Below are 14,022 nucleotides of genomic sequence, written 5' to 3' on the forward strand. Positions count from 1 at the left end.
CTGTTATTCTACTGTTTGTTCCCTCCAGAGTGTTTCTGATCTCATCTATTGCATTATTCATTGTATATTGACTCTTTTTTATTTCTTCTAAGTCCTTATTAAATCTTTCTTCCATCTTCTCAATCCTTTTCTCCAGATTATTTATCTGTAACTCCATTTTGCTTTCAAGATTTTGAATCATTTTCACCATCAAAATTTGAAATTCTTTATCAGGTAAATTCCCTATATCTTCTTCTTTTGTTTGTGTTGGTGGGCAATTATCTTGTTCCTTTACTTGCTGGGTATTTCTCTGCCTCTTCATCTTGCTTATATTGCTTTGCTTAGGGTGGCCTTTCCCTCTTCTTGCAGTTTGTGGAGTTCTCTTTATTACGTAGTTTCTTCGCTGTGTGTGGGGTTGGACGGGTGACTTGTCCGGGTTCCCTGGTTAGGGAAGCATGTGTCGGTGTTCTGGTGGGTGGAGCTGGATTTCTTCTCTCTCCTTTAGAAGACAATGGGCTGCTTTTCTGGGAGCGTGATGTCCTCTGCCAATATTCAGAAGTTGTTTTGTGGACTTTACTCCGCGTTCAAATGTTCTTTTGATGAATTTGTGGGGGAGAAAGTGGTCTTGCCACCTTATCCCTCCGCCATCTTGCTCCTTCCTCCCCAGAACACTGGATTCTTATATTCCACTTGGTCGTGGAGTATCTCTTCCCAGCTGCTCCAGCAAGGCGCAGCTGCTGTACCTTACCTTGGACGAGGGCTATCTCCTCAAGGCCGCGCCTCCTGCTTTGAATGTAGATCAGCTCCTCTCGGCCCTCCGGTGCCCAAGCAGCCACCGCCTCCTGAACGTGGTACAGCTCCTCTCGGCCACCGCCCTAACCCTGGGCACGGGGTAGCTCATCTCAGCCACAATTCTGCACGTGGTCGGTTGTGCCAGATCCCGCGTCTGCGCCGCCGGAGCCGGGTGTCTCCCGCGTCTGCGCCTGCGCCGCCGGAGCCGGGCGTCTCCCGCGTCTGCGCCTGCGCCGCCGGAGCCGGGCGTCTCCCGCGTCCGTATTAATATTTCTTAATTCTGGAGGCTGGAAGTCCAGAGTGATTGGAGATCAGCATGGTTGGGTGCAGACTTTCTTCAGGGTTATAGACTTCTTGTATCCTCACATGGCAGAAGGGATTAGGGAATCTTGTGGGATGTCTTTTATAAAGGCACCAGTCCTATTCATGAGGGCCCAACCCTGATGACCTAATCACCTTCAAAGGCCCCCGCCTCCTAACACCATTGGGCATTAGGATTCCAACCTGCGAATTCTGGGGAAACACACACAGACCTTAGCACACAGGGCAAAAGTACAAAACCCGACTACATTACTACTTACAAGAGACTCAAATATAAGGACACTAAGTTTGAAAGTAAAAGAATGGAAAGAAGTTATATGACGTCAACATAAAATTGATGTAGCTCTACTAATATTAGATACAACAGGGACTTCAAGGCACAAACCATTCTTAAAGATAAAAGGAGTTGTTACATTAAGACAAAACATTCAGGAAAGAAAAAACACAAAAGATAGAACAGTTATAAGTATCTACCTAAAAAGTATTCAGAACACACAAAAATATAAAATCCACAGTTATGTTTTTTTTTTTTACCTAATTAATAGAACAAGCAGACTAAAAACTGGTAAAGATACAGATTTAAACAATAAGGTTAAAAGCATTCTAATGCATATGTATGGGACACTGCACCAGTGTATCAAGGATGCATGTTTTTTTGTCAAGAACACACGAAATACTTTCAAAAATACCTACACAATGTTATGTGTCAATTATACTTCAGTAAAGCTGGGGTGGGGGGCTTGACACATATGCTGGACCAGAAAGTAAATCTGAACAAAATTTAAGTAACTGAAATTAGAAATTAATTTAAAAAAAAGTATAAAGCATGTCTGTTCAGAAATTTGCATAAACATTTAAAAATCACAGTTCAAAGAAGAAAGTATTTTCAACTGAATGATAATGAAAATACTACATATCAAAACCAGAGAGATATTGCTTAGACAGTGCTTAGAAATTTATAGCTTAAAAGGTATTTCAGAAAATCAGAAAACCTGGTAATTAATCACCTAAGCAACACATCAAAAAGAAAATCAAATCCTAATGGAAGTTTCAACAAGGAAGTAATAAAGAGCAGAAACTAACAAAATAGAAAAACATAAGAGACCAGAGCCAAATGTCTGTGTGTTTTGGAAGAGATTAATAAAACTGACAAACCTCTGGTGAGACTGATCAAGAAAAAAAAGAGCCTGAATAACCAAAGTCAGGGATAAAAAGGGAGAATACAGAGAACTGTACATTTTTCTTCTCTGAACATACACTGACCTCCTTGGTCTCTGCTATTCTGAGAGAATAGCTCACTCCTAAATTCCTGACTCAACAATTCTGAGAACAGGAATGTAACAGTCACGATGAGCCAAATCAGAAAGAAACACAACTCATTTCTGTAAGACTGTAATACCTAAAAAAAAAAAAAAAAGATCACAATACCTACCTTACCAAAACCCACCAAAACTGCAGTATTCAGTGCTGCTTTTGTTTCTTTCCCCTATAAAACCTCTCTCATTCCTCATGTTTGGGGAACCATTCCCTTTAACTCTTTCCATGTTACAACACTGAATAAATTCCCTTGAACTCTCAGCAGATTTCTAAAGTTTTGTGTTACAAATGCTACAGGCATTAAAACAATAAGATATTATATCACAGTTTTGTGCCAATAAATTAGAAATTTTATTTGAACTGAGAAAATTCCTAGGTGGGGAGAAACAAAACTTACTAAAGGTCTCATAGTTGAGGAGTATGGGAAAGATTCTGAAGTGAGTTCAGTCCTTATGGAACTCTCAGGAGGAGTGAGTGAAGGGAATAGAGAGGGAAGGGAAAACCTCAATAAACAGTGAGTTTGAAAAAGCTTTCAATAGGAGTGTACTCTATTTCTAGCGAATTTGTCTGAAAGTAAAAGCTTGAAAAATAATTTCATCAGGGTTTATGTACAGAGACACTATGGGTAAAAAGTACTGAATATCAGTCATGAAATGCAAGGGAACTTTCCCCTCATGAGATTAAAAAGTGAGAAATGGTCACCTAAGGATCAGCTAGCTGAGGACAGACAGTTGGGACCTGAAGTCTGTCTGCATCAGGACCTTAAGCTTTCCTAGGGAATTCCCTGGCCTGGGAAGTCCCCACATGCGTCTTCCCCAACCTCAGCTGAGGGCCTTGACTGGAGACATGCAGAAGAAAGTCGGAATGTTTAACTCGATTTTTCTTTCCCTTGAATGTTCCCATTTAGACCTGGCAGTTCGTCTCAGGCTGTGAATAGTATCAGTTATGCTCAGGAAGGAGTTTGTGTGAATCCCACACAGAGGCAACACAGTGTAGTAGCCAAGAGCAGTCTCTCCACCATGAAGCTGGGGTTCAAGTAAGGACTCTCACTTATTCCCAGATGTCTAAGCAAGTAACTAAACCTTCTGTTTTTTTTGCTCGTGTGTCCTCATCTACCTCTTGTTGGAATAATAATGGTAACAACCTCAGAGGTTGTAATGAGGGTTGGGGAGGTTAGTGTTATTAGAGCCCTTAGAAATGTGCTTGGAATGAGAAGCATTTGTAGAAGGATGTGGGAAGTAAGTCTGACAGTGTGGTGGCCCCTGTTCAAGGATTCATACATATAGACAGACACTCAGACAATGGAATACAGCCCCATCTTCAAGCCAAGAAAATCCCCCAAGGACCACCCCGACAAGATTTGAGAAGAAATATTTTTCTGGATATGTTTACTCTGTGGTATTTGCTTCTAAGCAAGCAATCCATTGTTTCTAAGAAAATATGCTTTTTTTATTTCCTGGAAAAGGGGTCAACAAGAAGAGCTCTAGTCCAGTGACAAAGAGTGTTGGGTTGATCAAGGGCTGCTTCACACTTGCTTCTCTGGCTAGGCAGCCTGCCCACTCATGCTGTACACACTTTTCTACCCACTCCCTCCCCATCCCTTTGTTTTCTTGGTAATATGCATGCCGGAGACTACTGAAGACTGATGAGACCCAAGCTTCCACCATCTTAACCATGGCTGTTTTGGTTAAGTGTTCCTGAAGACCTCAGAGAATAAAAGGAGGCCCTGGAATGGCAGGAGAAGTTCCTCTGGTCTGGGGGTCAGTATTCTGGTGAATGTGATAATTATCTATAATTTCCCCATCTGTAAAAATGAAGGAAAAGACCCAACTCACAAGGTTGCTTTGAGGATTAATGTGAAAGCACTTTGCATTTTATAAAACTTCACATAAACATTATTGTTAGGTTGATTAATGATCTGTCTTATTTTTAAAAGTTAAAGGAGACAAAGAAGATGAGAGTAAAAACAATGGAACTGTAACACAACAGAGAGGATCAAAAGTCAAGGTTGGTACTTTGAAAAGAGAATTAAAATTCTCTTCTGGTAGACTTCTGGTATGATAAGAAAGAACAAAGCACTGATCATTATAACAGATATCCTAGGTTATTTGGAAGTGTATTTTTAAATTTTGAAACATACAGGAAATTCCTAGTTATAATTTTGTTATTGCATTTTGATTAGCAATCATACTGTATATGGTTACTATCCTTTTATGTTTGTAGAGATTTGTTTATGGCCCAGTGTGTGTTTGACCTTAATGAAGATTCCAAGAGCATTGGAAAAGAACATGTGTTCTGCAGACTCTGGGTGCAGTCACCTAGATAAAGACATTAGATCAATTTTGTAATGTATTGTTCAAATCTTCTTTACTCCTTATGAATTTCTAACCACTTGTTCTATCAGTTAATGAGATAATTGTTGAGTTATCTATTTCTACTTACAGTTATGTGGGTTTTGCATAATATATTTGAGGCCATGTCATTAGGAACATACAATTACAGACTTGCTACATCTTCCTTACTTAAAGAAGTAAAACTCTGTCTATAGTAATGCCTTTGGCTTACTTAAATTATTTTTTTTCTGGTATTAGTAACATCAGCTTTTTTTTATTATTGTTATCTAGCATAACTCTTCCCATCCTTTCACTTTCAACCTTTTCTGTATCCTTGGGTATTTTGTTTGTTTGGGGGGCATTTTTTGACCACTCTGTGCCACTTGTGAGATTGGATTGAACCCCCAGCCATGGCAGTGAAAGTGCTGAGTCCAGTGGACTTTGACTGGACCACCAGAGAATTCCCTCTGTATCCTTGTTTTAAATGTGCCTCTTGGAAATAGCATATAGTTGTTTTAAATCAGTTTGATAACTTTTTAATCATGGGTATTAGGTCTTTAATATATAACTTGATATGTTTGGGTTTCAGTTTTATTCACTGCTTATTATCTTTTAAATAGTTTTATTCATTTATTTATTTTTGGCTGTGTTGGGTCTTTGTTGCTGTGTGGGCTTTTCTCTAGTTGCGGTGACAGGGGCTACTCTTCACTGCAGTGCACAGGCTTCTGCTTATAGTGACTTTTTGTGTTCTGGGGCATGGGCTCTAGAGTGTGTGGGCTTTGGTAGTTGCAACTCCTGGACTCTCGAGCACAGGTTCAATAGTCGTGGCACCTGGACTTTGTTGCTCCGTGGCATGTGGGATTTTTCCGGATCAGGGATCAAACCAGTCTCCTGTTTGGCAGGTGGATTCTTTACTACTGAGACACCAGGGAAGCCCCACACTGCTTATTATTTATCCCACCTGATTTAAACTACATTATCTCTTTTCTTACTTTCTTTCAGATTAGATTAGAATTATTCTATTTCCCTCTTTTGATTTGGAAGTTTGTGCTTTTCTTTTAATGGGCAAGGAAATAAACGATCCATTCTTGACTTATGAAAGCCTAGTTTTAAATTCATCCTAGATAATGAAAGGATCTTAAATAATTTAACTATTTATCTTGTCTTAAATGCTATTATTTTGTGAATATTAATCATGTATATGTAAATGTATATAGATATGTAATAAAAATACATTATTATTTTCTACAGCAAATGTTTGTTTACATTTATCCACATATTTACTATTTTAATTACTTTCATACTGCTCTTCGTTCTTCTCTCCCTCCCTCACTTTCCTTGTGAGGTCATTTTCCTTGTGTTTGAAAAACATCATTTAAAACATTCTGTCCTGTTATTCTACCTTCATTCTTCCTTTCCCTTAAACTTTTTATTTTATATCAGAGTATTGGGCTTCCCTAGTGGCTCAGACAGTAAAAAAAACCTGCCTGAAAGAGGGGAGATCCAGGTTTGATCCTTGGGTTGGGAAGATCTCCTGGAGAAGAAAATGGCAACCCACACCCAGTATTCTTGCCTGGAGAATTCCATGGATAGGGGAGCCTGGCGGACTACAGTCCAAGGGGTCATAAGAAGTAAGACATGACTGAGCAGTAAATATGTATATATAGCTGATTAATGATATTGTGATATTTTCAGTTTCCACCTTCATTTTTAAGAAACATTTTTTTCTAGAAATAGAATTCTAGGTTGAGCATGATATTGTCATACTGGAGGCACCAAGCCACCAGTTTCTGACTTGGTGAGAAGTCAGCTGATGAGCAGTCAACTGTTCATCTGTCTGTTTAATATATTCTTTTGTTAATGGCTTAAGATTTTTTTTCTCTGTCTTTGGTTTATCCTAGTTTTACTATGATATGTGTAGATATGGACTTTTTTTTTAGTAAGTAATCCTCCTTGGGATTCTTTGGTCTGTTAAATTGGTAGATATGTATCTTTCTTTAGTTTTGCTAAATTTTCAGCTATTGTGTGCTCGAATATTAGTTCTATACCATTCTAATTTCCTTCTGGGACTCCAACTAAAAGTATGTTAGACCTTCTCATTGTATCACTTATGCCCCTTAATCTCTTGTTCCCATCCCTTTGTCCCCTTCTTACCTGGCTTCATTCTGGATATAACTTACCTTCCAATTCACTGTGTAATCTGCTTTTATGTGTATATTCTATTTTTCAGTTATAGAATTTCCATCTGCCTCCTTTCTTATAACATGCCAAATTCTCAAATTTGTCTTTTATGTCCTTGAGCATTGTTATTTTAAAAGCTGTATCTGTACCAGCTTTCTCTGATGCTGATCCCTGAGTTTGTCACCAGTCCCTCGCATTAGATTCCCTCCATCCAAATATTTAGAGTGGTTTATATGTTCCTGATTGGAACCTGACTGTTACACTGCAAAAAGGGAAGTTGGTTCAAGACCTACAGAAGTTGTGGTCTAAAGCCAGGTAACTCATTGCATATGTTATACCATAATTTATTTAACCAATCACCTAATGATAAACACTTCAGTTGTTTCCAGTCTTTTTCTAGTATAAATACATTTCCTTATACATTTGCAATAAAATGTATTTCTTTACCCTCAGCACAATTTCTGAGACAAATTTGGCTTTTAAGTTTTTGATAGATATTGTAAAATTGCCCTCTCCAAATATTACAACACATAATTCCAACAATGGTGTGTGAAACTGTTTCCCTGTACCTTCACCACGTTTTTCACACTCGCCAAGCTGATATTTGAAAAATATCATGCTGTATTTTTTTTTCCCAAAAACTTCTAAAAATCTTGAAATAGCCTCCAAGAAAAATGGAAAGTAGAGTTTAAAACTTCCCCCCCTTGAATCATTTGAGAATTCACAAGTTCACAAGTTACTAGTGAAGTTACAAGTCACAAGTTACAAGTGAAGCACCTCATTATATCTGAATATTTTTAGTGTATATTTCCTATAAGCAAGGACCACCTACATCACCATCCCATAACCATCAAATTAGAAAATTAATGCTGATGCATTACTATGAATTCTGTGACTCCATCCAGATTTCTTTAATTGTTCCAATAATGTCCTTTGGAACAAAAAGATCCAGCTTATAATCATGCCTTGGTAATTCATTTTTCCTTTTTAGTTTCTTTCAATCTAGAATAGTCCCTTAGTCCTAGAATAGTGGTTCTCAAACTTGAGCAAGTGTCTCAAACTGAACACAGCCTGTTGAGCCCCAGAGGACTTGTTAAACACAGACTGCTGGACCCCAGATTCTGTGATTTAGTAAGGCTGAGATGGCTGAGGATTTCAATTTCTACAAGTTCTTAGGCAGATTATGTTCATCTGGGGATCCCATTTTGAGAACTGCTGTTCTGGAACCTCTCTACATTAAAGTCCTCCAGCCCTGACTAATCCCTGAGAGTAAGGCAGTCAATAGGCTTCTGCAAAAAGTGGAAAGTCAGCACATAGTCTTGTCTTCTTAAATTTTAACATAATGCTTCATACCACTAATAAGTAATTTTTTTAAAAAGGAATTACCACATGTGGTTGTATTAGTTTCTGCTTGCTGCAGAAATCATCATAATTTGGTGGTTTAGAACGACATAAACATATTATCTTAGAGTTCTGGAGATCAAGAATCTGAAATGAGTCTCACTGGGCTAAAATCAAGGTGTCAGCAGGAGTTGCATATTTTCTGGAGGCTTTAGAGAAGAACCCATTCTTTTTTTTTTTTTCTAGCTTCTACAGAGAGCCCAAATTTCTTAGTTCATGGTTCCCTTCCATCTTCAAAGTCAGCAGTGGCCATGCTAGTCTTTCTATGCTGCATCCCTCTGATACTGACTCTGCTGGCTCCTTCTTTCATTTATAACGCCTCAGGGGAATCATGCAGAATAACGACCTCATTTCAAGATCCTAAATATCTTCAAAATCCCTTTTACCACATGAGGTAACATATTCACAGGTTCTAGAGATTAGGATGTGAACATCTTTGGGGTCCATTTTTCTGCCTACCACAGTGGTGAAAACCACTAGCTGTCTACCAAACTCTGTTCTCTCCTGTGAGCACACAGCTAGAAAACATCTTCTAGTCCTTTTTACACTTGGTTGATAGCACATGATCAATGTCCCTCCAAAGGGATGTGAGCAGAAATGTGTGTGTTCCTCCCATGCCAGATCTATGAGAACCTCCTTTGCATGCTCTGCATGTTCCTCCCATTTTCTCTAGACCTTAGAGAATGGCAGAGCCTGTGTGCCTAAATGATCACCAAGGAAGGGAACGGCCCACTGATCCGAACACCCATCCTGGACTGCTAAGGATGGGTGCAAGAAATAAATTTCTATGGCCTAGAGACTATACTGTAGAGCCATTGCATTTTGAGTCTACCTGTTATAGTTCTTAGTCCCAACTAATACTGCCCTAAGAAATGAGAATATATCTTGATTTTATTCCCAATGTCCATTTTTCATAAGACATAACTTCCTATTTCCCTAAGAAGACTGAGGTCATCTGAAATAGCCAACCACAATTTTTCACCTCTCCCCTCTAAATGTATAAGTTACAGAGGAGGTACACTGCTAAGACCTGTGATGCCTGCTTTTTGCTGTTGCGACTGTTTCTTTGAGCATACTTCCCTTCCTTTCCTGTTGCCTTTTCTAAACCAGATCCCCTTCAGCTCTGCTGCCCTCACCTTCTCAAGTGCGCTTGCCACTGGCTCCTTAGCTTCCCCTTTAAACATGCTGGCTTTTACCCCAGTGTTGAGTCATCCTTTACTCTGTTGTACCCTGAAGCTTCCCTGGTGGCTCAGATGGTAAAGAATCTGTCTGCAATGCAGGAGACCCAGGTTCAATCCCTGGGTCAGGAAGATCCCCTGGGGAAGGGACTGGCAATGCACTCCGGTATTGCTGCCTATAAAATTCCATGGACAGAGGTGTTTGGGGGGCTAGACTCCGGCTGGGTGGTCCCAAAGAGTTGGACACGAATGAGTGACTAACACTTTCACCTTCACTTTTTTGCCCTGAAGCTACTTCTCTTTTTGTCTGCCTCCTTGTACTTCCTTCCTAGAAATCTGGAGGTAGAAGGGAGTGGAGACTGACCTGGTTTGGAAGTTCAAGGAAAGATAAAATGAAGAGGCAGTGTTCAAGCTGACAGCTGAGGGCTGAGGCCTGAGGCTGAGTGGGCACTAGCCAAGCAAAGGAGGAGGAAGACATTTACAGGGAGATAGACACACAGCTGGAAAAAGACTGAATTTGGAAGGCACGCACACGATAACTGGGGTCAAGGACATGTGTGAAACAGGAAAATGCTCTAGGGATGGGGTGCAAGGTGGGAGTTAGGAGCTAGAGGTGGGGTAGGGAGAGGAGTTGTTAGGGAGCAAGGTGAGGCATGGAGGATGGGTGTGTGGAACGTATCTCCAAGGTCCTAGCTCAGACCCCAACCCTTGCCACTGCTCTGGAGTTGCCAGAAGTGTGGCCTGGACCACCCTGCTCCCTGATCTATGGCTCTAGGAAGCCGGGGGACTCAGATTTTGACTAAAGGCCTATTGTAACATAAAAACATGAAAGCAAAAAGTTGGGTGACAACTGTGGCTCCTCTTCTCCTGGCTTATTTTGCAATGGGGTTTTCACCCTAGCCACCCTGTCTCCTGCAGAGGAGAGGGCCTGTGTGTGCAGGGTTGCTAGCCAGAAAGTCCTGGATCTGATTCGTTCTCTTGTGGTCCTAGGGGCCAAACTATCCTAGGCTGCTTCACAAAGATCCCAGATATTGGAGTGGGGTGGACTGTTGGAACTTCAGAGATCTCTTGGCAAAGAACAACTCCACCCATGTCCTGCATTTAGAGATGTAAACAAACACTAGCATAGTTTTTAACAGCTGAAGGCCACGTCCCCTAGGATGACTACTCCAGCCCACTGAGGTTCCTGCCTGGGAAAACTCAAAGGAATGTTCTGTTTGTTGCAGCCAACATTTGAAGATAGGATCACTGTCTCCCAGTCTCTGTAGGAGGGTAGGAGCCTTGCTTCTATAAATGTCAGTTAGCAAATCCCAATGGCTCAATCACATTTTTTAATTTCTATTTCCCTGACTCTGCTCCCACTCCTCATTTCCTCCTCCCTACTCCCTCATTCTCCCTTTAAAAGGCTCAGGTTTATACAAACTGAATTAGAGTTTCGTTCACACTGGACCCTCTTCCCTATTGCAACAGTTTATCCAATAAAATCTGTTCTAATTAAAGCAGTACTTTTAATTAGTGTCTAGCTTTATCTTTGACAGCTGGAAGGTAGTATTCCACCCACACCCACATCACCAACAATTAGGATGATGATCGATGCTTTAAGTGAGACCCTAAATGAAGGTAGCTTAGACAAGGGGAAAGTTGGAAACAGTAGCTCAGGGTTGCTATGGTGGCTCTGCAATCATCAGGGACTCAGGCTCCCATTATCTTGTTACTCAGCCTTCTCTTGTGCTGCTTCCTTTCCATGGGCCAAGGAAGCTTCCCTAGATCCAGACGTCTGATCTGTGGTCCAGTCAACAGGAACTTCTTGAAGGAGCATGATGTGACAGGCATACTTGGCTCAAGATACATACCACCGATCAGAACTTGACTCGAGGAAAGTCCGGAAACTGGGTGGGGACAGCCATGTTTTGTCAGGTAGACCTGACAAATACCATCTTCATGCCAGACGAGGAGGCCAAATATCGGGATAACTAGCTCCCACTCCCATCCCACCTCACCAAGTACCTTCAAGAACTCTGGGTGAAAGGGGACTTTGGTGGTGATTACTGGAGGAGAGAGAAGAGGTAGCACAACCGTTGTGAAGACATTTCTTGAGGAAATCTAGTAAATGCACTCAAAGCAAAATGGAATTTTTCACTCTTGGGATTTTTTTCTCCTGAGATTGAGAACTACTAGGGATGAGTGTGGAAGAGGGACTTGGTGAGGGGAGGGTGGGAAAGCAGATGAACTTCTTTTGTGAGGAGGCCTGGCTGTGGACAGTACCACCACCGTCAGGCTCCCCTTGTACCAGAATGGCCATGGCTAGGGGTTCAGATATGACCCCAAGGTGTAACAAGTGCTTTTGACTGAGTCACCTCACTGATTTGAGCTTCTCTTTTTAAGCAGAAAAACTTATTTCTCAGAAATCTAAATGGAAACCTCAAATAAGGTGGAAAGTGGAGCTTCTCAGGTAGAGAATGGAAAATTAGGGTGTTGCCCACTGGATCAGACTCTCAGGAGGGATTTGAATCATCTCCAAAGAACTAGCTAGGGCAGAGACTCCAAACTATTCAGTCTTGCCTTCTTCCACTTAGTAATCAGACCTCTACCAACAGGTTTTGGCAGGGCATGTGCCCAGCTTCCCTTCAAGCCTCTGGACAGAGGAATATGAGCAGAAGTAAAGGACAAACTTTCAGGTGATGTCCTTAAAAAAAAAACCAAACAGCTCTTAGTCCTCTGCTTCTTCTGCCCCTTCCACCTGGCTTGGAAAGGGGACAACTGGAGGGGCACCGAAGTGACATTTTGGATCCATGAGTTGATACCTTGTTTTGATGATGACAATGCCAACCTTCCAGCCTTGGCACCCAATGACCTGTGGAGCAGTTCAATTATTGCTCTGTACCGTCCACCTGCCGACCTCTGTGCTGTTATCTAAAAGAGAAGCAGAGGCCTATTTTGTTAAAGCCATTTGAGACGGTGACTGAGACAGTTGCCTAACTAGAAAACCAAGTCTTAAAGGAGCACCATTTGATAACTTCTGCATTACCTACTTCAAGCCATCGGCAGCACTCACTTATGGAAGACCATTTTGTTTATGACACATGTCCCCATGTGGCTTTTGCCTGCTTTTAAAGATTTCTCAGTTCCACCTCAATGGAGGAATCTGTAGCCTGGCTGGCTGAGAGTGTTCAGAAAAGCTGGTTTGTCCAGTCAGCCAGATGCGAATTTATGAACTGACACAGGAACATAAAGCAAATTAGTAGAAAATATGATTTCTGTTTCTTTTCCTCCACCCAGCATTTCCTGCTAGCTTTCACCTTTTCTTTATTACTCTCTCTCACTTCTCTTTCTCCTTGGTTTTTCTCTGGAGTGCCTAAGTAAGTTGTTAAAACATGTGCCATTCCGCGGGTTATCAGTGATGGCTCATGGAAAAGTGGGAAGGCAAAGCATCCAAGACACAGCTGACTGCTGGCAACTCAAGCGCCAGGAAATGGTGAAGCCACGTAAGAACTATGCACTGTAGCAGGAAGTTTTCTTCTTGTTGAGGGAGAACGAAAAGGGTGGAGAGTCACCTGCACAAAAAGCATCAGTAAGGGGCTTCCCTGGCAGTTCAGTGGTTGTGTATATGTGTTAGTCGCTCAGTCGTGTCCAACTCTTTGCAACCCCACGGACTGTAGCCCACCAGGCACCTTTGTCCGTGGGATTCTCCAGGCAAGAATATTGGAGTGGGTTGCCATTTCCTTCTCCACAGTTCAGTGGTTAGGATTCCACAATCTCAATGCAGGGGGCAGGGGTCTGAACCCTGGTTGAGGAACTAAGATCCCACATGCTACATGGCATGGCCAAAAAAATAAAAAAGCATCAGTAAAAATACTGATATGTAGTGTTCAGTGAATCTTTTTTTCAAGTTGAAAACTGAGTAATTGCCACCATTTGTCAGGCATAAGTCTAGGTGTCTCAATATATGGTCTCTTAATTTTTACAGAATCACTCAAGATAACCATTCTTACTCCCATTTTACAAATTAGAAAACTTCAGTTCAGACTGGTCATATCTGAACCTAGCTTTAAAGGAAATAAGTCCTGAATATTCATTGGAAGGACTGATGCTGAAGCTGAAGCTCCAATTCTTTGGCCACCTGATGCGAAGATCTGACTCATTAGAAAAGACCCTGATGCTGGGAAAGAAAGAAGGCAGGAGGAAATGGCATCACCAACTCGATGGACATGAGTTTGAGCAAGCTGCAGGAGCTGATGATGGACAGGGAAGCCTGGTGTGCTGCAGTCCATGGGGTCACGAAGAGTTGGACACAACTGAAAGACTGGACTGAAGGGAACTGAACTTGACTATTTTTCCCCTCATGTCACTCTGCCTCCCACTTTAGACAAGAAATATAAAGTGTTAAATTTGGTTAGACATTATTTTGGATGTTTCTGTTAGTCTTTTTGGATGAGGTTTACATTTAAAAGGATTGACTGAGTAAAGCATATTGCCCTCCATAATATGGGTGGTCTTGTCCAATCAGTTGAAGGCCTACA

Source organism: Moschus berezovskii, chromosome 8 (genome assembly GCF_049115385.1).
Source record: "Moschus berezovskii isolate FMDL1 chromosome 8, NW_MosBer_1.0, whole genome shotgun sequence".
Lineage (NCBI taxonomy): Eukaryota > Metazoa > Chordata > Mammalia > Artiodactyla > Moschidae > Moschus > Moschus berezovskii.